General features: G+C 38.1%; 1 protein-coding gene across 1 annotated transcript in view; it reads left to right on the forward strand.

Annotated features, from left to right (window-relative positions):
• Positions 1-27,247, forward strand: part of adcy2a (adenylate cyclase 2a) — a 140,842-nt gene that overhangs the window by 73,519 nt on the left and 40,076 nt on the right. The gene's annotated exons all lie outside the window — the stretch shown is intronic.

Consider the following 27,247-nt stretch of genomic DNA (forward strand, 5'->3'; position numbering starts at 1 on the left):
ACGTGTATACTTGGACTATTTAGGAAAAAAATCAAGGAAGGGGAGCCATCTGAGAGCTTCATGTTCAAAGTTAAATGAGTTATGTCAGTTCTGTAAAGAAAATCAGTAATTTTTACCTTAATTTATTTCACTTGAGTAGCTACTTCTGTCATGTTTGAGCCAAACATTTATATTTAATCCTCTGATTGTCTTACAAATAAGAAGGCGCTATGAGGCCTATTTGTTTGACTGAGTCTTCCACTTTCTTCTCCTGGAAACATAGACATTCCATAGCTACTTATATGCACGTTTACAACATTACCATCACACTCTGACTATCCTCTTAAATAGGAAACTCACTCTTGCAACTCTGAGTTTGACCCATTAGTTTTATAAATGTTGTTGATCACAAACCACCAAATTCCTACTTTGAATGGTCATTGCAACAAGATAAAGATGAAAAATATGTCAAAACTAAATGATTTTAAACTCACTGCCTTCACAGATACTACATCAGCTCCTTGAATGTGTATACTATGCCCTCTACATATTTTGAATTAAGTTGCAATGTGAAGTCAATCTTTAGATATATTTCATCCCAGGTGTCTATGGGCCTGTTCACCAGTTGCATTGGTTATTTGCACAAGTTATCATCTTATACAGATGTAAATGCTCTCAAAGAGGACAACAATCACCTCCCCTCTCAGAGGGGGAAAGAAGGGTGAACATGTTTGACACCTCTTTGTTTGAACTGATCAAAGCTATGATCACGATGAGTCAGGCTATAAACATACAGCAATGAGAAGATGTCACTATATCTCTCACTTAACCACTTTGGTAGATTTAACACATGATTTATGAAGTCTTAAAGGTTTCATGACGTTCAGTTTTACCACACATTAAAAGTCTTTGTCATGGTCCTTCAAACGTGTATAGAAAGTTTTAACAAACAAATCCACTCCATTGATCCATGGCAGGTGTTTTTCTCTCACATTTCTAAAGCCTTTTCAACTGCAATGAAAAAATAAATCTTTGCCTGCGGGTGTCGCTGGTGAGGGATTTTGCCTGTGAATAATAGCCTCCGCTCCGCCCCCCCCCCCCAAAGGAAAGGATAGGGGAGGGGAGGGGCGAGGAGGAGAGTGGGCGGGATTAATCGGCTGTGACCTCACTGCCGAAGGGCCAAGCTCAGATTACTTTTCATTCTAATTATTCAGAAAACCCCAGACCACAGAAAATCCACTGAATGTTCAAAGTTCAGATTTTTTGGGTGTAATTGAGGTCATAAAACCCCCAAAAAAACATAAAAAATAAAAAAAGTGAAAATGAATATCATAGAACCTTTAATACATGGTAAAGAGATATCATAGAAACCACGAAAAATATACTAAAACAATCAATATATACCACATTTACAAAATTATTTCCTACAGATTAAATGACATTATTTTATGATAAATAAAATTGAGTAGAAATATTGTTTTAATGTGTTTTAGATCATGTATAAATTATTCACTTATTAAAACTTTCAAGATACATTAAGATCATGTGATGTACATTGTACAATCACACATACACAGAGTATAACAAACTTGGTGTTGGAATTTGGAGCAATCATGTGCAAATGAGGTTTCTATAGAGAAATGAATAACAAGAGAGACTCGCACACATGAGGACATGGATAGAGTTGTTAATTGTACATGTAAATGGCAGCAGGACATGTAGAATGGATAGCAGTGTCCTTTACATAAAGATAAATGTGTAGTTGAGGGTTCGAGGCCTATAAGGCTCGAAACCTCTTTGAAACTGTTGGCTTTCACTATTCTTCCGCCGTTTTTGCAGTTTTGGCCTAACCGTGTGGTCACTTCTTACGAAACTCGGCAATATGGTAGAGGGCTATGCCAAACGGCCAAGGCCCGAAACCATTCGGGCCATTCACAACCATTGGTCAAAAGGGTGGCGCTATAGCACTCAATGCCAACTGAAAATGGCAACTTTGAACAGGTACAACTCATGCCCTAGCATGAAACTTTGATACACACATGCGTCTCCCCATGCCTAACAACTTTCACACTCTGACTTTTGACCTCTGACCTTTAGATCTCCCACCATTTTGAATTATATGAAAAGCAGTTAAAATCTATCTCCTCCTGGGATTTTTGAGCAATCTGCACGAAACTGTCTACACATGTACTTTGGACCTATGCCGACAGATGTGAGCATTTTTTCTAAGTGAAAACGTTAAGCTTTTATGAGCCAATGTATATTGCAGTTTTATTTCAATTATTCATCTGCCCCTAACACATACATGCAGACTCACATTTGTTTGAAGAGGGTCATTCCAAATATCACTGAAACCAATCTTACTCCAATTGGTCAAAGGGGTCGCTATAGCAACTTTTTTGAAAATGCAAACTTTATACAGGCAAAAGTCATGCCTCGTTTGGCCGACAGCCCTGAAACTTGCTTACACATGTGCCTTGACTCATGAGGAACACATCTATCACTTTGACCAGTAAGCTCCGCCCTTAGATTTTCCGCCATATTGAGCAGTTTGAAAAACATTTAAACCCAGGATTTCTGTGTGAGCTCCTTTTTCCCCAGTTCAGGTCTGCTGGTCCAATGGCTGATTGCTAAACCATCAGCCTTGCAACCACAGGTTCAAGTCCCACCTCATGCAGACTTCATTTCAAATGCATTGCACACAACATGACTGTATCAATGAATAAATGTGCAATTGTTAAATATAACATGAAGCGCTTATTTGAGAGTAGTTATTTTCAATGTATGACGTACTTCATTCCCCCTTTTGTTTTGTTGGATTCTGCTTTCTCACTAACTAAGTCTGTGGATTGAATAGCTCAATCAGTAAAGTGTCGACTATTTTCACTAGTTTCCATTCCGAGGAGACAAACAAAATCTTTATTGGTAAATGTTAGTAGTTAGCGAAACAGAGGCATGGTTCATAGCGGATGGAAAAATTTATAGATATCAACAGACACCATCAGGGATGCCATATCTCTAGCTCAATGAGAAGAGAGGCAGCCTGTGAGTCCATAGGTTGCTGGTTCGATCCCTGTCTGTTACCATAGAAGTTACCATACATAGTTCACCTCAAACTCTCTGATTTGAAAAGTAAAATTTAAACCACGTTGAGAACCATTGAAATACATAGGACATTAAAGTTCCTAGAAACCTCAATTCTACATGTTATGATTGTTCCGAATTCCTTCAGAACAATAAAACCTGGTGTGCTGAAGGAACAATTGCTTTCTATATTGTGTTTATGGTGTGTCATTGTACATAACAGCATCTTAATTTATTTGGCAAAACATATGTTCTAAATAAGTACAAGGTATGTTATTGCTTCCCTAACACCAAATGTCTTCCATGTGATTACATTAAATTGCCAGAAACACAGTAAACCAACACATTGCAAGCGGCATCTTAACTTTAAATGTTTATTACAAACAAGACAAAAGACAGCCTACATAACTACAGTCATCATATTGCACACACACAACCTAATGACTTTGAATGGTTGTTATAACAGGATAAAGATAAGAAATATTTGAAAACTAAACTACTAAATAGTATAATGTTTAGTGCACTAACTGGCAGAACCACCAGACACCAACTTACTGTGATTTTATCATTATTACAAAAAAAAGGAGGGGGAAACAAATCAAGAATCAATCAAGAAGGGTTTATTTGTCACTTACTTAGTACAATAAGTGAAATATTGATGGGACATGTTCAGCAAAGACAGTGATAACACAACAATGCAATATATCAACTAGGTGTAATAAAGTTAAACATTTCATGATGACAGGTATGGTATCTATAGCAGCAATCAGGAATATACAAGAAGTCAGAAGGCATACATATATAAAGCAATTTGTACTAACTGGCACACACATTTTAGGCTGCTTAACTGAGTAAAATGTATTCCACATTGACCAAATTAGGATTTCTCTCCAGTGTGAATTCTCTGGTGTTTTTTAAGGCTGGACATTTTAGAGAAGTGTTGTCCACACTGTTCACAGCCATAGGGTTTCTCTCCAGTGTGAATTCTCTGGTGTGTTTTAAGGTTGGGCAATTGAGAGAAGCGTTGTCCACACTGATCACACCCATAAGGTTTCTCTCCAGTGTGAATTCTCTGGTGTGTTTTAAGGGTGAACATCACAGAGAAGTGTTGTCCACACTGATCACACCCATAAGGTTTTTCTCCAGTGTGGATTCTCTGGTGTTTTTTAAGGCTGGACATCCGAGAGAAGTGTTTTCCACACTGGTCACACCCATAAGGGTTCTCTCCATTGTGAATTTTCTGGTGTGTTTCAAGGTTGGACAATTGAGAGAAGTGTTGTCCACACTGATCACATCCATAAGGTTTCTCTCCAGTGTGAATTCTCTGGTGTGTTTTAAGGGCGCACATCACAGAGAAGTGTTGTCCACACTGTTCACACCCATAAGGTTTTTCTCCAGTGTGGATTCTCTGGTGTTTTTTAAGGTGTTCCATTAGAGAGAAGTGTTGTCCACACTGGTCACAGCTATAAGGTTTCTCTCCAGTGTGAATTCTCTGGTGTGTTTTAAGGCTGAACATTCGAGAGAAGTGTTTTCCACACTGGTCACAGCTATAGGGTTTTTCTCCAGTGTGGATTCTCTGGTGTTTTTTAAGGTGGGCCATTAGAGAGAAGTGTTGTCCACACTGGTCACAGCTATAAGGTTTCTCCCCAGTGTGAATTCTCTGGTGTGTTTTAAGGTTGGCCATTACAGAGAAGTGTTGTCCACACTGATCACAGCAGTGTCGTTTTGGTTTAGCCACGCTTCTTTGTTCATTCACTGCTGGTAGCACAGGGAACCCAGGCTGATGATGCAACACTGGATTGCAGAAAGACAAAGGAAATATGGTTTAGAGGTGGTGAGTACAAATTTACAACTTAATTACATAAAGTTGTTCTTTAGAAAATATAGGAAGTTTTATAGTGTATAGTATAGCCTACTATAGTATATAGTATACTATAGTATATATATATATATATATATATATATATATATATATATATATATATATACACACACACACACATACACACAGAATTGAGGTTTCTAGGACAAAGGAGACAAAGAAGTAATAAAGATAAATAATCTACAGTAAAGCTACAGGTCAAATTGAAATGAAACACAAAGTATAAGATTGAGACAAGTAGTGGGACTGCTTAGTTTAAAAAAAAAAAAAGTAAAGCAATAAAACATTTGTACGACAGAAGGGAAATTGAAACTAGAAAGGAGGTAGAGAAAGTAACATACCATTTTCTTTGGGTCCCTCCTGTTCAGCAGAACTGTTCCTGGTTGGGTTGAGAGAGTTCATCTTCCACTGAATTCTGGGGTCTACAGTCAGATCTGATCAGAAATGATTGATATCCTGGAGGAGTTGTGGATAAATTACAACTACAAGCTCTTCTTATACCAGAGAGCCTGGGGTGGAGCCAGTAACTGCTTTGAATGATTGGACAAAGAGAACAATACAACCATCTCTCCACCAATCACAATCTAACATACTTCTACATTACCCTACCTGTGCTCCACCCCTTCCTCCTCCCACAGACATGCTCCATCAATGCAACATTCTAGAAACTTTGAATGATTGGACAAAGAGAACAATACAACCATCTCTCCACCATTCACAACCTAACATACTTCTACATTACCCTACCTGTGCTCCACCCCTTCCTCCTCCCACAGACATGCTCCATCAATGCAACATTCTAGAAACGTATGACTTTATGTTACAAGAGAACCAAGGGCATCCATTTGTGGATGAATTGATTTGTAATATTGTATATAATGTAACCATTAAAGTTCCTAGAAACCTCAATTCTACATGTTATGATTGTTCAGAATTCCTTCAGAACAATGCAACCTGGTGTGCTGAAGGAGCAATTGCTTGCTATATTGTGTTTATAGTGTGTCATTGTACATAACAGCATCTTAATTTATTAACCATTTAATTGATTTGTAATCTCCATGTAATTAAAATATAATTCAAATATGTCTTAATTCCTAAAATATTTATATAAAATATATGAATATGACACCCTGTATTTATAAATACATATATTATGAAATGCATGTACAGTAAACAGACAATCAGTATCTTCAGACTTCAACAATTATGTATTCACTCATTAATGAATATATGAGTGAATATGAAATTATTCTCTCATCTGAGTCAGGTCTTAATGGGATTGGATGTAAAATGTTCTGCTTATTAACCCTTGTGTCATGGTGAGAGGTCAAGCTGCAACAGCTGACCAAATTAGATGTTCTATTGTCAAGGTTCACTTTAGCATTTGTCTGCCAAAGTTGTTTTCATTGAAGCTTCTATGTTCTAAACCCTGGTAGTGGTTGGCTGTTTTGTGAATAGTTCACCTAAAACAATATCTGATTTGAAAAGTAAAATATATTTATATCTAATTTCACCTTTTTCTGTAATGGTAATCACTGCTAACTGTTTATCATGTCCTGTTTTCATTCACATTTACAATAAACAACTCTAGTCATGTCCTTGTGTGGATAAGTCTCTCATCTAAATCTTGCTATTCAAGCATAGCCATTAAGATAGTTCTCAGGTGGCCCTGGTGTCTGAATAACTGACAAGAATAATTTGACTCCAAATAACAGGCTTTTGTGGATTAACATGTTAATATTTTGTTTCCAGAAGAACATTTTGGAATGTTAAAGTTACAAACGTGCATACATGGACTGTTTAGGGGAAATCAAGGAAGGGGAGCCATCTGAGAGCTTCATGCTCAAAGTTAAATGAGTTCTGTCACAAGAATTTGTCATTTTGACATTCATGTATTTCACTTGAGTAGCTACCTTCTCTTTTAGTCTTCTGTCTGGTCATATTTTGTACAGAACTGTTGTTATTGTTGTACAGTCTTACATGAGTGAATATTTTAACATGATAGACATTGCACTAAGAGAAACACCCCCTTGTTGTTCTGTATTTAACTCTTTGTAAGCTGAAAGTTTTAGTCTCTGACTATCCTCTTAAATATGTTTTACATGTGTGGTATCGTTTCAAACATGAGAACATGGTATTTCCATGATATTCCATTTTAATTGGTAAACACTTGAAGGTTTGTAGTTAGAATTGAGTTTGACCTTTGGTCGAATACTGTAAACCAGGGAGAGATGTCACAACTGTTTGTGTGGGCTCAGCTGTAATGCAATCAATTAACACTTCTTAGAGTTCCTGGCCATTGTACTAGACTAGAGAGTCCAGGTAAGAGGTGAGAGGCACAACAGTCGTTCTGATAAACCTTTTGTTCCTTGGTTCAGAGGCGTTAACAACCTCTGTCTTGTCTTGATCATCAGGGCAAGTATTTTGTCCTCATTTGAACTAATCAGAATACCCATTGTTCCTTCCTGGGCAATCAATCAAAGGGTTAGAAGCCAGGTCAAGATAACTGAGTAAACAGCTAAAAATATATACACTTTGATTATTCTTCTTTCTTGAGTCTGTGTAGTTAAAAGGACAAAGTCTGGATAACTATGACTTGTGTTGTTAACAAACAGAAACGTCTTGGGAAGAGCAGTAGTAATTGTTATTTGTTGTTGCCAACAGAAGCTGTATCAAATGACTGAACCCTGTGTCGTAACAACCCTGCAATGTTAGTGCTTAACACCTTTTCAAGATACGTTAAGATCATGTGATGTACAATCACACATAAACAGAGTAGAACAAACATTGTTATGGTCATTGATTACAATTAGATGTGTCAGTGTCTCACCAGGTGGTCCTGGTGTGTGAACAACTGACAAGAATAATTTGACCCCAAATAACAGGCTTTTGTGGATCAACATGGTCATATTTTGTTTCCAAAAGAACATTTTGGAATGGTTAAGTTACACACGTGTATACTTGGACTATTTAGGAAAAAAATCAAGGAAGGGGAGCCATCTGAGAGCTTCATGTTCAAAGTTAAATGAGTTATGTCAGTTCTGTAAAGAAAATCAGTAATTTTTACCTTAATTTATTTCACTTGAGTAGCTACTTCTGTCATGTTTGAGCCAAACATTTATATTTAATCCTCTGATTGTCTTACAAATAAGAAGGCGCTATGAGGCCTATTTGTTTGACTGAGTCTTCCACTTTCTTCTCCTGGAAACATAGACATTCCATAGCTACTTATATGCACGTTTATAAATGTTGTTGATCACAAACCACCAAATTCCTACTTTGAATGGTCATTGCAACAAGATAAAGATGAAAAATATGTCAAAACTAAATGATTTTAAACTCACTGCCTTCACAGATACTACATCAGCTCCTTGAATGTGTATACTATGCCCTCTACATATTTTGAATTAAGTTGCAATGTGAAGTCAATCTTTAGATATATTTCATCCCAGGTGTCTATGGGCCTGTTCACCAGTTGCATTGGTTATTTGCACAAGTTATCATCTTATACAGATGTAAATGCTCTCAAAGAGGACAAAAATCACCTACCCTCTCAGAGGGGGAAAGAAGGGTGAACATGTTTGACACCTCTTTGTTTGAACTGATCAAAGCTATGATCACGATGAGTCAGGCTATAAACATACAGCAATGAGAAGATGTCACTATATCTCTCACTTAACCACTTTGGTAGATTTAACACATGATTTATGAAGTCTTAAAGGTTTCATGACGTTCAGTTTTACCACACATTAAAAGTCTTTGTCATGGTCCTTCAAACGTGTATAGAAAGTTTTAACAAATAAATCCACTCCATTGATCCATGGCAGGTGTTTTTCTCTCACATTTCTAAAGCCTTTTCAACTGCAATGAAAAAATAAATCTTTGCCTGCGGGTGTCGCTGGTGAGGGATTTTGCCTGTGAATAATAGCCTCCGCTCCGCCCCCCCCCCCCCCCCCCTCCCAAGGAAAGGATAGGGGAGGGGAGGGGCGAGGAGGAGAGTGGGCGGGATTAATCGGCTGTGACCTCACTGCCGAAGGGCCAAGCTCAGATTACTTTTCATTCTAATTATTCAGAAAACCCCAGACCACAGAAAATCCACTGAATGTTCAAAGTTCAGATTTTTTGGGTGTAATTGAGGTCATAAAACCCCCAAAAAAACATAAAAAATAAAAAAAGGGAAAATGAATATCATAGAACCTTTAATACATGTTAAAGAGATATCATAGAAACCACGAAAAATATACTAAAAAAATCAATATATACCACATTTACAAAATTATTTCCTACAGATGAAATGACATTATTTTATGATAAATAAAATTGAGTAGAAATATTGTTTTAATGTGTTTTAGATCATGTATAAATTATTCACTTATTAAAACTTTCAAGATACATTAAGATCATGTGATGTACATTGTACAATCACACATACACAGAGTATAACAAACTTGGTGTTGGAATTTGGAGCAATCATGTGCAAATGAGGTTTCTATAGAGAAATGAATAACAAGAGAGACTCGCACACATGAGGACATGGATAGAGTTGTTAATTGTACATGTAAATGGCAGCAGGACATGTAGAATGGATAGCAGTGTCCTTTACATAAAGATAAATGTGTAGTTGAGGGTTCGAGGCCTATAAGGGAAACGATCCATGTTCTCTGGGAGAAGTGGTGTTAGTGTCCTGTGTAGAAATATTGTTAGTGGGAATGAAAACATAGTCGCACCACCGGAAGTGAAACGCTGAAGGCAGACCAAAACCCTGGTTTCCTTGCGCACGGGTGCTACGTCGTCATTGTCCCAGAGCCAAGTGAGATAGTACAAACAGCAGAGGGCGCTGTTTTTCCTTCTCATTTGGTTCTGGGTTCCCAGATTGGCGAAACAGAGGCTTGGTTCATAGCGGATGGAAAAATGTATAGATATCAACAGACACCATCAGGGAGGCCATATCTCTAGCTCAATGAGAAGAGAGGCAGCCTGTGAGTCCATAGGTCGCTGGTTTGATCCCTGTCTGTTACCATAGAAGTTACCATACATAGTTCACCTCAAACTATCTCTGATTTGAAAAGTAAAATTTAAACCACGTTGAGAACCATTGAAATACATAGGACATTAAAGTTCTTAGAAACCTCAATTCTACATGTTATGATTGTTCCGAATTCCTTCAGAACAATAAAACCTGGTGTGCTGAAGGAACAATTGCTTTCTATATTGTGTTTATGGTGTGTCATTGTACATAACTGCATCTTAATTTGTTTGGCAAAATATATGTTCTAAATAAGTACAAGGTATGTTATTGCTTCCCTAACACCAAATGTCTTCCATGTGATTACATGAAATTGCCAGAAACACAGTAAACCAACACATTGCAAGCGGCATCTTAACTTTAAATGTTTATTACAAACAAGACAAAAGACAGCCTACATAACTACAGTCATCATATTGCACACACACAACCTAATGACTTTGAATGGTCGTTATAACAAGATAAAGATAAGAGATATTTGAAAACTAAACTACTAAATAGTATAATGTTTAGTGCACTAACTGGCAGAACCGCCAGACACCAACTTACTGTGATTTTATCATTATTACCTTAAATTCTACATACAAAAAAAGGAGGGGGAAACAAATCAAGAATCAATCAAGAAGGGTTTATTTGTCACTTACTTAGTACAATAAGTGAAATGTTGATGGGACATGTTCAGCAAAGACAGTGATAACACAACAATGCAATATATCAACTAGGTGTAATAAAGTTAAAGATTTCATGATGACAGGTATGGTATCTATAGCAGCAGTCAGGAATATACAAGAAGTCAGAAGGCATACATATATAAAGCAATTTGTACTAACTGGCACACACATTTTAGGCTGCTTAACTGAGTAAAATGTATTCCACATTGACCAAATTAGGATTTCTCTCCAGTGTGAATTATCTGGTGTGTTTTGAGGCTGGACATTTTAGAGTAGTGTTGTCCACACTGTTCACAGCCATAGGGTTTCTCTCCGGTGTGAATTCTCTGGTGTGTTTTAAGGTTGGACATTTGAGAGAAGTGTTGTCCACACTGACCACATCCATGAGGTTTCTCTCCAGTGTGAATTCTCTGGTGTTTTTTAAGGTGGGCCATTAGAGAAAAGTGTTGTCCACACTGATCACACCCATAAGGTTTCTCTCCATTGTGAATTTTCTGGTGTGTTTTAAGGTTGGACAATTGAGAGAAGTGTTGTCCACACTGATCACACCCATAAGGTTTCTCTCCAGTATGAGTTCCCTGGTGTTTTTTAAGGTAGGCCATTTGAGAGAAGTGTTGTCCACACTGATCACACCCATAAGGTTTCTCTCCAGTATGAATTCTCTGGTGTGTCTTAAGGTTTGCCATTACAGAGAAGTGCTGTCCACACTGGTCACAGCTATATGGTTTCTCTCCAGTGTGAATTCTCTGGTGTGTTTTAAGGCTGAACATCCGAGAGAAGTGTTTTCCACACTGGTCACAGCTATAGGGTTTTTCTCCAGTGTGGATTCTCTGGTGTTTTTTAAGGTGGGCCATTAGAGAGAAGTGTTGTCCACACTGGTCACAGCTATAAGGTTTCTCCCCAGTGTGAATTCTCTGGTGTGTTTTAAGGTTGGCCATTACAGAGAAGTGTTGTCCACACTGATCACACCCATAAGGTTTCTCTCCAGTGTGAATTCTCTGGTGTGTTTTAAGGGCGGACATCACAGAGAAGTGTTGTCCACACTGTTCACACCCATAAGGTTTCTCTCCAGTGTGAATTCTCTGGTGTTTTTTAAGGTAGGCCATTTGAGAGAAGTGTTGTCCACACTGATCACACCCATAAGGTTTCTCTCCATTGTGAATTTTCTGGTGTCTTTTAAGGTTGGAAATTTGAGAGAAGTGTTGTCCACAATGATCACACCCATAAGGTTTCTCTCCAGTGTGGATTCTCTGGTGTTTTTTAAGGTGGGCCATTAGAGAGAAGTGTTGTCCACACTGGTCACAGCTATAAGGTTTCTCCCCAGTGTGAATTCTCTGGTGTGTTTTAAGGTTGGCCATTACAGAGAAGTGTTGTCCACACTGATCACACCCATAAGGTTTCTCTCCAGTGTGAATTCTCTGGTGTGTTTTAAGGGCGGACATCACAGAGAAGTGTTGTCCACACTGTTCACACCCATAAGGTTTCTCTCCAGTGTGAATTCTCTGGTGTTTTTTAAGGCTGGCCATTACAGAGAAGTGTTGTCCACACTGATCACACCCATAAGGTTTCTCTCCATTGTGGATTTTCTGGTGTTTTTTAAGGTAGGCCATTTGAGAGAAGTGTTGTCCACACTGATCACACCCATAAGGTTTCTCTCCAGTATGAATTCTCTGGTGTGTCTTAAGGTTTGCCATTAGAGAGAAGTGCTGTCCACACTGATGTGTTTTAAGTTTGGACATGAAACTGAAGTGTTGTCCACACTGATCACAGCAGTGTCGTTTTGGTTTAGCCACGGTTCTTTGTTCATTCACTGTTGGTAGCACAGGGAACCCAGGCTGATGATGCAACACTGGATTGCAGAAAGACAAAGGAAATATGGTTTAGATATGGTGAGTACAAATGTACAACTTAATTACATAAAGTTGTTCTTTAGAAAATCTAGGAAGTTTTATAGTATATAGTATACTATAGTGTATAGTATACTATAGTGTATAGTATACTATAGTGTATAGTATACTATATACATATATATATATATACACATACACACAGAATTTAGGTTTCTAGGACAAAGGAGACAAAGAAGTAATAAGATAAATAATCTACAGTAAAGCTACAGGTAAAATTGAAATGAAACACAAAGTATAAGATTGAGACTAGTTGTGGGACTGCTTAGTTTGAAACTTGAAAAGTAAAGTAATAAAACATTTGTACGACAGAAGGGAAATTGAAACTAGAAAGGAGGTAGAGAAAGTAACATACCATTTTCTTTGGGTCCCTCCTGTTCAGCAGAACTGTTCCTGGTTGGGTTGAGAGAGTTCATCTTCCACTGAATTCTGGGGTCCACAGTCAGATCTGATCAGAAATGATTGATATCCTGGAGGAGTTGTGGATAAATTACAACTCCAAGCTCTTCTTATACCAGAGAGCCTGGGGTGGAGCCAATAACTGCTTTGAATGATTGGACAAAGAGAACAATACAACCATCTCTCCACCAATCACAACCTAACATACTTCTACATTACCCTACCTGTGCTCCACCCCTTCCTCCTCCCCCAGACATGCTCCATCCATGCAACATTCTAGAAACTTATGACTTTATGTTACAAGAGATTGAGAACCAAGAGCATACATTTGTGGATGAATTGATTTGTAATATTGTATATAATGTAACCATTAAAGTTCCTCAATTCTACATGTTATGATTGTTCCGAATTCCTTCATAACAATGCAACCTGGTGTGCTGAAGGAGCAATTGCTTGCTATATTGTGTTTATAGTGTGTAATTGTACATAACAGCATCTTAATTTATTAACCATTTAATTGATTTGTAATCTCCATGTAATTAAAATATAATTCAAATATGTCTTAATTCCTAAAATATTTATATAAAATATATGAATATGACACCCTGTATTTATAAATGCAAATATTATGAAATGCATGTACAGTAAACAGACAATCAGTATCTTCAGACTTCAACAATTATATATTCACTCATTAATGAATATATGAGTGAATATGAAATTATTCTCTCATCTGAGTCAGGTCTTAATGGGATTGGATGTAAAATGTTCTGCTTATTAACCCTTGTGTCATGGTCAGAGGTCAAGCTGCAACAGCTGACCAAATTAGATTGTTAATTTATTGTCAAGGTTCACTTTAGCATTTGTCTGCCAAAGTTGTTTTCATTGAAGCTTCTATGTTCTAAACCCTGGTGGTGGTTGGCTGTTTTGTGAATAGTTCACCTAAAACAATCTCTGATTTGAAAAGTAAAATATACGTATATCTAATTTCACCTTTTTCTGTAATGGTCATCACTGCTAACTATTTATCATGTCCTGTTTTCATTCACATTTACAATAAACAACTCTAGTCATGTCCTTGTGTGGATGAGTCTCTCTCATCTAAATCTTGCTAATCAAGCAGAGCCATTCAGATAGATAGGCCATTCAAGTTCCTATTTTACATGATTACTCAAAAATCATGTAAATGATCGCTTATCTGTCTTTAGAAAATGACCTATATCCATAAAAATGTGGTCATTGATTACAATTAGATGTGTCACTGTCTCACCAGGTGGCCCTGGTGCCTGAACAACTGACAAGAATAATTTGACCCCAAATAACAGGCTTTTGTGGATTAACATGGTCATATTTTGTTTCCAGAAGAACATTTTGGAATGTTTACGTTACAAACGTGCACACATGGACTATTTAGGGGAAATCAAGGAAGGGGAGCCATCTGAGAGCTTCATGCTCAAAGTTAAATGAGTTATGTCAGTTCTGTAAAGAAAATCAGTAATTTTTACCTTAATTTATTTCAATTGAGTAGCTACTTCTGTCATGTTTGAGCCAAACATTTATATTTAATCCTCTGATTGTCTTACAAATAAAAAGGCGCTATGAGGCCTATTTGTTTGACTGAGTCTTCCACTTTCTTCTCCTGGAAACATAGACATTCCATAGCTACTTATATGCACGTTTATAAATGTTGTTGATCACAAACCACCAAATTCCTACTTTGAATGGTCATTGCAACAAGATAAAGATGAAAAATATGTCAAAACTAAATGATTTTAAACTCACTGCCTTCACAGATACTACATCAGCTCCTTGAATGTGTATACTATGCCCTCTACATATTTTGAATTAAGTTGCAATGTGAAGTCAATCTTTAGATATATTTCATCCCAGGTGTCTATGGGCCTGTTCACCAGTTGCATTGGTTATTTGCACAAGTTATCATCTTATACAGATGTAAATGCTCTCAAAGAGGACAAAAATCACCTACCCTCTCAGAGGGGGAAAGAAGGGTGAACATGTTTGACACCTCTTTGTTTGAACTGATCAAAGCTATGATCACGATGAGTCAGGCTATAAACATACAGCAATGAGAAGATGTCACTATATCTCTCACTTAACCACTTTGGTAGATTTAACACATGATTTATGAAGTCTTAAAGGTTTCATGACGTTCAGTTTTACCACACATTAAAAGTCTTTGTCATGGTCCTTCAAACGTGTATAGAAAGTTTTAACAAATAAATCCACTCCATTGATCCATGGCAGGTGTTTTTCTCTCACATTTCTAAAGCCTTTTCAACTGCAATGAAAAAATAAATCTTTGCCTGCGGGTGTCGCTGGTGAGGGATTTTGCCTGTGAATAATAGCCTCCGCTCCGCCCCCCCCCCCCCCCCCCCCAAGGAAAGGATAGGGGAGGGGAGGGGCGAGGAGGAGAGTGGGCGGGATTAATCGGCTGTGACCTCACTGCCGAAGGGCCAAGCTCAGATTACTTTTCATTCTAATTATTCAGAAAACCCCAGACCACAGAAAATCCACTGAATGTTCAAAGTTCAGATTTTTTGGGTGTAATTGAGGTCATAAAACCCCCAAAAAAACATAAAAAATAAAAAAAGTGAAAATGAATATCATAGAACCTTTAATACATGTTAAAGAGATATCATAGAAACCACGAAAAATATACTAAAAAAATCAATATATACCACATTTACAAAATTATTTCCTACAGATGAAATGACATTATTTTATGATAAATAAAATTGAGTAGAAATATTGTTTTAATGTGTTTTAGATCATGTATAAATTATTCACTTATTAAAACTTTCAAGATACATTAAGATCATGTGATGTACATTGTACAATCACACATACACAGAGTATAACAAACTTGGTGTTGGAATTTGGAGCAATCATGTGCAAATGAGGTTTCTATAGAGAAATGAATAACAAGAGAGACTCGCACACATGAGGACATGGATAGAGTTGTTAATTGTACATGTAAATGGCAGCAGGACATGTAGAATGGATAGCAGTGTCCTTTACATAAAGATAAATGTGTAGTTGAGGGTTCGAGGCCTATAAGGGAAACGATCCATGTTCTCTGGGAGAAGTGGTGTTAGTGTCCTGTGTAGAAATATTGTTAGTGGGAATGAAAACATAGTCGCACCACCGGAAGTGAAACGCTGAAGGCAGACCAAAACCCTGGTTTCCTTGCGCACGGGTGCTACGTCGTCATTGTCCCAGAGCCAAGTGAGATAGTACAAACAGCAGAGGGCGCTGTTTTTCCTTCTCATTTGGTTCTGGGTTCCCAGATTGGCGAAACAGAGGCTTGGTTCATAGCGGATGGAAAAATGTATAGATATCAACAGACACCATCAGGGAGGCCATATCTCTAGCTCAATGAGAAGAGAGGCAGCCTGTGAGTCCATAGGTCGCTGGTTTGATCCCTGTCTGTTACCATAGAAGTTACCATACATAGTTCACCTCAAACTATCTCTGATTTGAAAAGTAAAATTTAAACCACGTTGAGAACCATTGAAATACATAGGACATTAAAGTTCTTAGAAACCTCAATTCTACATGTTATGATTGTTCCGAATTCCTTCAGAACAATAAAACCTGGTGTGCTGAAGGAACAATTGCTTTCTATATTGTGTTTATGGTGTGTCATTGTACATAACTGCATCTTAATTTGTTTGGCAAAATATATGTTCTAAATAAGTACAAGGTATGTTATTGCTTCCCTAACACCAAATGTCTTCCATGTGATTACATGAAATTGCCAGAAACACAGTAAACCAACACATTGCAAGCGGCATCTTAACTTTAAATGTTTATTACAAACAAGACAAAAGACAGCCTACATAACTACAGTCATCATATTGCACACACACAACCTAATGACTTTGAATGGTCGTTATAACAAGATAAAGATAAGAGATATTTGAAAACTAAACTACTAAATAGTATAATGTTTAGTGCACTAACTGGCAGAACCGCCAGACACCAACTTACTGTGATTTTATCATTATTACCTTAAATTCTACATACAAAAAAAGGAGGGGGAAACAAATCAAGAATCAATCAAGAAGGGTTTATTTGTCACTTACTTAGTACAATAAGTGAAATGTTGATGGGACATGTTCAGCAAAGACAGTGATAACACAACAATGCAATATATCAACTAGGTGTAATAAAGTTAAAGATTTCATGATGACAGGTATGGTATCTATAGCAGCAGTCAGGAATATACAAGAAGTCAGAAGGCATACATATATAAAGCAATTTGTACTAACTGGCACACACATTTTAGGCTGCTTAACTGAGTAAAATGTATTCCACATTGACCAAATTAGGATTTCTCTCCAGTGTGAATTATCTGGTGTGTTTTGAGGCTGGACATTTTAGAGTAGTGTTGTCCACACTGTTCACAGCCATAGGGTTTCTCTCCGGTGTGAATTCTCTGGTGTGTTTTAAGGTTGGACATTTGAGAGAAGTGTTGTCCACACTGACCACATCCATGAGGTTTCTCTCCAGTGTGAATTCTCTGGTGTTTTTTAAGGTGGGCCATTAGAGAAAAGTGTTGTCCACACTGATCACACCCATAAGGTTTCTCTCCATTGTGAATTTTCTGGTGTGTTTTAAGGTTGGACAATTGAGAGAAGTGTTGTCCACACTGATCACACCCATAAGGTTTCTCTCCAGTATGAGTTCCCTGGTGTTTTTTAAGGTAGGCCATTTGAGAGAAGTGTTGTCCACACTGATCACACCCATAAGGTTTCTCTCCAGTATGAATTCTCTGGTGTGTCTTAAGGTTTGCCATTACAGAGAAGTGCTGTCCACACTGGTCACAGCTATATGGTTTCTCTCCAGTGTGAATTCTCTGGTGTGTTTTAAGGCTGAACATCCGAGAGAAGTGTTTTCCACACTGGTCACAGCTATAGGGTTTTTCTCCAGTGTGGATTCTCTGGTGTTTTTTAAGGTGGGCCATTAGAGAGAAGTGTTGTCCACACTGGTCACAGCTATAAGGTTTCTCCCCAGTGTGAATTCTCTGGTGTGTTTTAAGGTTGGCCATTACAGAGAAGTGTTGTCCACACTGATCACACCCATAAGGTTTCTCTCCAGTGTGAATTCTCTGGTGTGTTTTAAGGGCGGACATCACAGAGAAGTGTTGTCCACACTGTTCACACCCATAAGGTTTCTCTCCAGTGTGAATTCTCTGGTGTTTTTTAAGGTAGGCCATTTGAGAGAAGTGTTGTCCACACTGATCACACCCATAAGGTTTCTCTCCATTGTGAATTTTCTGGTGTCTTTTAAGGTTGGAAATTTGAGAGAAGTGTTGTCCACAATGATCACACCCATAAGGTTTCTCTCCAGTGTGGATTCTCTGGTGTTTTTTAAGGTGGGCCATTAGAGAGAAGTGTTGTCCACACTGGTCACAGCTATAAGGTTTCTCCCCAGTGTGAATTCTCTGGTGTGTTTTAAGGTTGGCCATTACAGAGAAGTGTTGTCCACACTGATCACACCCATAAGGTTTCTCTCCAGTGTGAATTCTCTGGTGTGTTTTAAGGGCGGACATCACAGAGAAGTGTTGTCCACACTGTTCACACCCATAAGGTTTCTCTCCAGTGTGAATTCTCTGGTGTTTTTTAAGGCTGGCCATTACAGAGAAGTGTTGTCCACACTGATCACACCCATAAGGTTTCTCTCCATTGTGGATTTTCTGGTGTTTTTTAAGGTAGGCCATTTGAGAGAAGTGTTGTCCACACTGATCACACCCATAAGGTTTCTCTCCAGTATGAATTCTCTGGTGTGTCTTAAGGTTTGCCATTAGAGAGAAGTGCTGTCCACACTGATGTGTTTTAAGTTTGGACATGAAACTGAAGTGTTGTCCACACTGATCACAGCAGTGTCGTTTTGGTTTAGCCACGGTTCTTTGTTCATTCACTGTTGGTAGCACAGGGAACCCAGGCTGATGATGCAACACTGGATTGCAGAAAGACAAAGGAAATATGGTTTAGATATGGTGAGTACAAATGTACAACTTAATTACATAAAGTTGTTCTTTAGAAAATCTAGGAAGTTTTATAGTATATAGTATACTATAGTGTATAGTATACTATAGTGTATAGTATACTATAGTGTATAGTATACTATATACATATATATATATATACACATACACACAGAATTTAGGTTTCTAGGACAAAGGAGACAAAGAAGTAATAAGATAAATAATCTACAGTAAAGCTACAGGTAAAATTGAAATGAAACACAAAGTATAAGATTGAGACTAGTTGTGGGACTGCTTAGTTTGAAACTTGAAAAGTAAAGTAATAAAACATTTGTACGACAGAAGGGAAATTGAAACTAGAAAGGAGGTAGAGAAAGTAACATACCATTTTCTTTGGGTCCCTCCTGTTCAGCAGAACTGTTCCTGGTTGGGTTGAGAGAGTTCATCTTCCACTGAATTCTGGGGTCCACAGTCAGATCTGATCAGAAATGATTGATATCCTGGAGGAGTTGTGGATAAATTACAACTCCAAGCTCTTCTTATACCAGAGAGCCTGGGGTGGAGCCAATAACTGCTTTGAATGATTGGACAAAGAGAACAATACAACCATCTCTCCACCAATCACAACCTAACATACTTCTACATTACCCTACCTGTGCTCCACCCCTTCCTCCTCCCCCAGACATGCTCCATCCATGCAACATTCTAGAAACTTATGACTTTATGTTACAAGAGATTGAGAACCAAGAGCATACATTTGTGGATGAATTGATTTGTAATATTGTATATAATGTAACCATTAAAGTTCCTCAATTCTACATGTTATGATTGTTCCGAATTCCTTCATAACAATGCAACCTGGTGTGCTGAAGGAGCAATTGCTTGCTATATTGTGTTTATAGTGTGTAATTGTACATAACAGCATCTTAATTTATTAACCATTTAATTGATTTGTAATCTCCATGTAATTAAAATATAATTCAAATATGTCTTAATTCCTAAAATATTTATATAAAATATATGAATATGACACCCTGTATTTATAAATGCAAATATTATGAAATGCATGTACAGTAAACAGACAATCAGTATCTTCAGACTTCAACAATTATATATTCACTCATTAATGAATATATGAGTGAATATGAAATTATTCTCTCATCTGAGTCAGGTCTTAATGGGATTGGATGTAAAATGTTCTGCTTATTAACCCTTGTGTCATGGTCAGAGGTCAAGCTGCAACAGCTGACCAAATTAGATTGTTAATTTATTGTCAAGGTTCACTTTAGCATTTGTCTGCCAAAGTTGTTTTCATTGAAGCTTCTATGTTCTAAACCCTGGTGGTGGTTGGCTGTTTTGTGAATAGTTCACCTAAAACAATCTCTGATTTGAAAAGTAAAATATACGTATATCTAATTTCACCTTTTTCTGTAATGGTCATCACTGCTAACTATTTATCATGTCCTGTTTTCATTCACATTTACAATAAACAACTCTAGTCATGTCCTTGTGTGGATGAGTCTCTCTCATCTAAATCTTGCTAATCAAGCAGAGCCATTCAGATAGATAGGCCATTCAAGTTCCTATTTTACATGATTACTCAAAAATCATGTAAATGATCGCTTATCTGTCTTTAGAAAATGACCTATATCCATAAAAATGTGGTCATTGATTACAATTAGATGTGTCACTGTCTCACCAGGTGGCCCTGGTGCCTGAACAACTGACAAGAATAATTTGACCCCAAATAACAGGCTTTTGTGGATTAACATGGTCATATTTTGTTTCCAGAAGAACATTTTGGAATGTTTAAGTTACAAACGTGCACACATGGACTATTTAGGGGAAATCAAGGAAGGGGAGCCATCTGAGAGCTTCATGCTCAAAGTTAAATGAGTTATGTCAGTTCTGTAAAGAAAATCAGTAATTTTTACCTTAATTTATTTCAATTGAGTAGCTACTTCTGTCATGTTTGAGCCAAACATTTATATTTAATCCTCTGATTGTCTTACAAATAAAAAGGCGCTATGAGGCCTATTTGTTTGACTGAGTCTTCCACTTTCTTCTCCTGGAAACATAGACATTCCATAGCTACTTATATGCACGTTTACAACATTACCATCACACTCTGACTATCCTCTTAAATAGGAAACTCACTCTTGCAACTCTGAGTTTGACCCATTCGTTTTATAAATGTTGTTGATCACAAACCACCAAATTCCTACTTTGAATGGTCATTGCAACAAGATAAAGATGAAAAATATGTCAAAACTAAATGATTATAAACTCACTGCCTTCACAGATACTACATCAGCTCCTTGAATGTGTATACTATGCCCTCTACATATTTTGAATTAAGTTGCAATGTGAAGTCAATCTTTAGATATATTTCATCCCGGGTGTCTATGGGCCTGTTCACCAGTTGCATTCTGGTCGATCACAAGTGGACATCTCTTATACAGATGTAAATGCTCTCAAAGAGGACAACAATCACCTCCCCTCTCAGAGGGGGAAAGAAGGGTGAACATGTTTGACACCTCTTTGTTTGAACTGATCAAAGCTATGACCATGATGAGTCAGGCTATAAACATACAGCAAAGAGAAGATGTCACCATATGTCTCACTTAACCACTTTGGTAGATTTAACACATGATTTATGAAGTCTTAATACATGTTAAAGAGATATCATATAAACCACGAAAAATATACTCAAACTCGATATAAATGATTTCCTACAGATTAAATTACATTATTTTATGATAAATACAATTGAGTAGAAATATTGTTTTAATGTGTTTTAGATCATGTTTAAATTATTCTTAACACTTTTTCAAGATACATTAAGATCATGTGATGTACAATCACTCACACATACACAGAGTATAACAAACAGTTGTTTCTCCACCAAACTGCCTCTACCTGGTTCTGTTGTTTTGGAGGAATTTGGAGCAACACATGAGGACATGGATAGAGTTGTTAATTGTACATGTAAATGGCAGCAGGACATGTATGGATAGCAGTGTCCTTTACATAAAGATAAATGTGTAGTTGAGGGTTCGAGGCCTATAAGGCTCGAAACCTCTTTGAAACTGTTGGCTTTCACTATTCTTCCGCCGTTTCTGCAGTTCTGGCCTAACCGTGTGGTCACTTTTTACGAAACTCACAACCATTGGCGCTATAGCACTCAATTGAAAATGCCAACTTTGAACAGGTACAACTCATGCCCTGTTTGACCTACAGCCATGAAACTTCGATACACACATGCGTCTCCTCATGCCTAACAACTTCACACACTCACACTCAACTTCACACACTCTTTTGACCTCTGACCTTTAGACCTCCCACCATTTTGAATTATATGAAAAGCAGTTAAAATCTATCTACTCCTGGGATTTTTGAGCAATCTGCACGAAACTGTCTACACATGTACTTTGGACCTATGCCGACAGATGTGAGGATTTTTTCTAAGTGAAAACGTTAAGCTTTTATGAGCCAATGTATATTGCAGTTTTATAGCAATTATTCATCTGCCCCTAACACATACATGCAGACTCACATTTGTTTGAAACTTTGCAGTAATGTAGAGGGTCATTCCAAATATCACTGAAACCAATCTTACTCCAATTGGTCAAAGGGGGGCGCTATAGCATTTTCTTTTTCTTTAAACAGGCAAAAGTCATGCCTCGTTTGGCCGACAGCCGTGAAACTTGCTTACACATTTACTCATGTGCCTTGACTCATGAGGAACACATCTATCACTTTGAACAGTAAGCCCCGCCCTTAGATTTTCCGCCATATTGAGCAGTTTGAAAAACATTTAAACCCAGGATTTCTGAGCAATTTGCGTGAAACTGTGTCATCTGTGTGAGCTCCTTTTTCCCCAGTTCAGGTCTGTTGGTCCAATGGCTGATTGCTAAACCATATGCCTTGCAACCACAGGGTCACTGGTTCAAGTCCCACCTCATGCAGACTTCATTTCAATTGCATTGCACACAACATGACTGTATCAATGAATAAATATGCAATTGTTAAATATAACATTAAACGCTTATTTGAGAGTAGTTATTTTCAATGTATGACGTACTTCATTCCCCCTTTTGTTTTGTTTTGTTGGATTCTCCTTTCTCACTACCTAAGTCTGTGGATTGAATAGCTCAATCAGTAAAGTGTTAGCCTCTTGTTCTGAAGGTCCCCGGTTCAAACCCCACTCAATGCAGGTTACATTTAAATTGCATTGTACAAAACATGACCCTGTTAAGTAAGACATGTGCAATTTTTAAAAAATAACATGAAATGCTTTTTTGAGAGTAGTTGTTTTTTATGTATGACATACTTTCTTGTGAAAATAGCCGATCTCACAACTTTTCAGATAGCAACGCGTTGTGAGCTTGTAGATCAACTATTTTCACTAGTTTCCATTCCGAGGAGACAAAAAAAATCTATTGGTAAATGTTTTGTGAACCAGAGTAGTTAGCGAAACAGAGGCTTGGTTCATAACGGATGGAAAAATGTATAGATATCAACAGACACCATCAGGGATTCCATATCTCTAGCATATAAGGCTCGAAACCTCTTTGAAACTGTTGGCTTTCACTATTCTTCCGCCGTTTCTGCAGTTCTGGCCTAACCGTGTGGTCACTTTTTACGAAACTCACAACCATTGGCGCTATAGCACTCAATTGAAAATGCCAACTTTGAACAGGTACAACTCATGCCCTGTTTGACCTACAGCCATGAAACTTCGATACACACATGCGTCTCCTCATGCCTAACAACTTCACACACTCACACTCAACTTCACACACTCTTTTGACCTCTGACCTTTAGACCTCCCACCATTTTGAATTATATGAAAAGCAGTTAAAATCTATCTACTCCTGGGATTTTTGAGCAATCTGCACGAAACTGTCTACACATGTACTTTGGACCTATGCCGACAGATGTGAGGATTTTTTCTAAGTGAAAACGTTAAGCTTTTATGAGCCAATGTATATTGCAGTTTTATAGCAATTATTCATCTGCCCCTAACACATACATGCAGACTCACATTTGTTTGAAACTTTGCAGTAATGTAGAGGGTCATTCCAAATATCACTGAAACCAATCTTACTCCAATTGGTCAAAGGGGGGCGCTATAGCATTTTCTTTTTCTTTAAACAGGCAAAAGTCATGCCTCGTTTGGCCGACAGCCGTGAAACTTGCTTACACATTTACTCATGTGCCTTGACTCATGAGGAACACATCTATCACTTTGACCAGTAAGCCCCGCCCTTAGATTTTCCGCCATATTGAGCAGTTTGAAAAACATTTAAACCCCGGATTTCTGAGCAATTTGCGTGAAACTGTGTCATCTGTGTGAGCTCCTTTTTCCCCAGTTCAGGTCTGTTGGTCCAATGGCTGATTGCTAAACCATATGCCTTGCAACCACAGGGTCACTGGTTCAAGTCCCACCTCATGCAGACTTCATTTCAATTGCATTGCACACAACATGACTGTATCAATGAATAAATATGCAATTGTTAAATATAACATTAAACGCTTATTTGAGAGTAGTTATTTTCAATGTATGACGTACTTCATTCCCCCTTTTGTTTTGTTTTGTTGGATTCTCCTTTCTCACTACCTAAGTCTGTGGATTGAATAGCTCAATCAGTAAAGTGTTAGCCTCTTGTTCTGAAGGTCCCCGGTTCAAACCCCACTCAATGCAGGTTACATTTAAATTGCATTGTACAAAACATGACCCTGTTAAGTAAGACATGTGCAATTTTTTAAAAATAACATGAAATGCTTTTTTGAGAGTAGTTGTTTTTTATGTATGACATACTTTCTTGTGAAAATAGCCGATCTCACAACTTTTCAGATAGCAACGCGTTGTGAGCTTGTAGATCAACTATTTTCACTAGTTTCCATTCCGAGGAGACAAAAAAAATCTATAGGTAAATGTTTTGTGAACCAGAGTAGTTAGTGAAACAGAGGCTTGGTTCATAACGGATGGAAAAATGTATAGATATCAACAGACACCATCAGGGATTCCATATCTCTAGCTCAATGAGAAGAGAGGCAGCCTGTGAGTCCATAGGTCGCTGGTTCGATCCCTGTCCCCAACTATGTGTTGAGGTGATTATCATTTGGAATTCTTAGTTTTACAAATAGTGTTTCTTGAGGTTAGGTCGTTGTTTTACTGAGGTTAAGGTTAGTGAGGGTGGGTGTAGAAAAGAGTCTTCTAGTCAGCAACCTTCCCCCTATTCCCATGGATTGGATCCACCCCTCTCACCTGCTCTCACTCATCACCAATCACACCTGTCTTCACTCACAACTCATTAGTGGCCTGGTGGGTTTTTCTTTGAAATAATGTGTAGTTTTTCAAATATTTAACTTTAAGCACCCAATGCCACGTTATTGGCCATGGCCATTTAAAGGGTAGCAACATTAACAAACACATGAGCCTATACCTGTAACAATGCTCTATACTGTACAACAGGGAACCAGATTACTCATATGCTGTGTTGCTTTTGCCAGGACTCGATTCCATGACCTTGCGGTTGAAAGTCAAGAGCTTTTCCAACTGAGCTACCCAGACACAAGAAACAATATACATTCACATTGTATGAACGTGCAACTTTTACAGATTTTTTTTACATCACTGTCGGATTTAATCAAAAAATCTAAGATGTGTAATATATACATTTTGAGTTAAGACCATTAATATAAACCCATGTCCCTCTTAGTACTCTAGCAATCAGTGCACCTGGTGATACCTAGACTGTCAGGCAATGGTGCTGAAAAGTAACTATGTACATTTACTCAAGTACCAATACAAATGCTTACAATGCACAGTACAATTTTGAGGTACTTTTACTTTACTTTCCATTTTTGTCACTTCTACTCTACTACAATTACAGCATATGACAGCTTTAGTTACTTGTTACTTTGCAGATTTAATTATTAATACAACACCTACAGTAACCACATACAGCCGAACTACAATGTGACGCGTTATGAGCTTGTATATAATAAGCAATCCATGCTGTATGATAACTTACCACACATGAAATCCAATTCTGTCTATCCAATGGCTCAGTCAGTACACTGTCTACCTGCCAGTCTGTAGGTCCCTGGTTCAAACCCTAATTTAACCAGTCCAAATATAATTTACTGAACAAAAATCATGACTTTGTTAATTAATGCATGTTCACTTTTTAAAGACAAGATGAAATGGCATTTTGACAGTATTTGTTTGTCAAATTTCTGACACATGTTCTTGTAGAAAAGAGTCATCCTAGTGTGCAACACTCCCCCTGGCCTATTCCCATGGATTGGATCCACCCACCTTACCTGCTGTCACTCCCTCTCAATCCTTAATCACACCTGCCCCCCCCCCCCCCCTCTCTCTCTCGCTCTCGCTCTCGCTCTCGCTCTCGCTCTCGCTCGCTCGCTCTCTCTCTCTCTCTCTCTCTCTCTCTCTCTCTCTGTCACATCTGTCTCTTCAACCAGTAAGCTCCGCCCTTAGATCCTCTGCCATTTTGAGCAGTTTGAAAGACACTTAAACCAGTTTTTCTGCCCGGAGTTTTGAGCAATTTGTATGAAACGTTCTACACACACTCTATGGACCATTATCTGAAAATCTCAGTTGAAGAGAAGTTTGTACGTAAAAAAAATCAGCCTTCATTAGCCAAATAATATTGTAAAGGGCATGGCCCGTTTACAACTTGTAATGATAATGATGTTAGGCAAGTACATTTTTAGATTAAAAAATATATATATCCCACAATTTTTAACCCTTTTTCACCCGGTGTCAAATTTCTAAGTGATCCTGGGCGCTACACTCCCCCCACCAGCCTAGGGAGCCCAGGGCCGAGCTCATGCCTCCTTCAATGCATGAGAGCCAACTGACCTTCTTGTCACCTGACAGGGGGGAGTTTCCTCTGTAGGACGTAGCGCGTGGAAGGAACACGTTATTCCAACCAGTTCCCTTCCCCTCCACCAGGATTACTACATGTTTTTGTGAGGGTATTAACTACCCTAGGAGACACAGGGAGAACATGCAAACTCCACACAGAGTAGGCCCTTTCGCCAACCCCACCTAGGGTATGGGCGCTGATGACGTGGAGGAGAAGACGGGAATTAAACCCAGGAACTTCTAGCTGTGAGGCGACAGCGCTACCGACTGCACCACCGTGCCCCAGGGGCGGACTGGGACCAAAATTCAGCCCTGGCATTTTGGTAATCACTGTTTTAACCCAGCAACCCTATGTAAATTACGCCACAGCTGAAAAGCATCCCAGCCCA

The sequence above is a fragment of the Gymnoscopelus braueri genome, assembly GCF_963280865.1.
Source record: "Gymnoscopelus braueri genome assembly, chromosome: 4".
NCBI lineage: Eukaryota > Metazoa > Chordata > Actinopteri > Myctophiformes > Myctophidae > Gymnoscopelus > Gymnoscopelus braueri.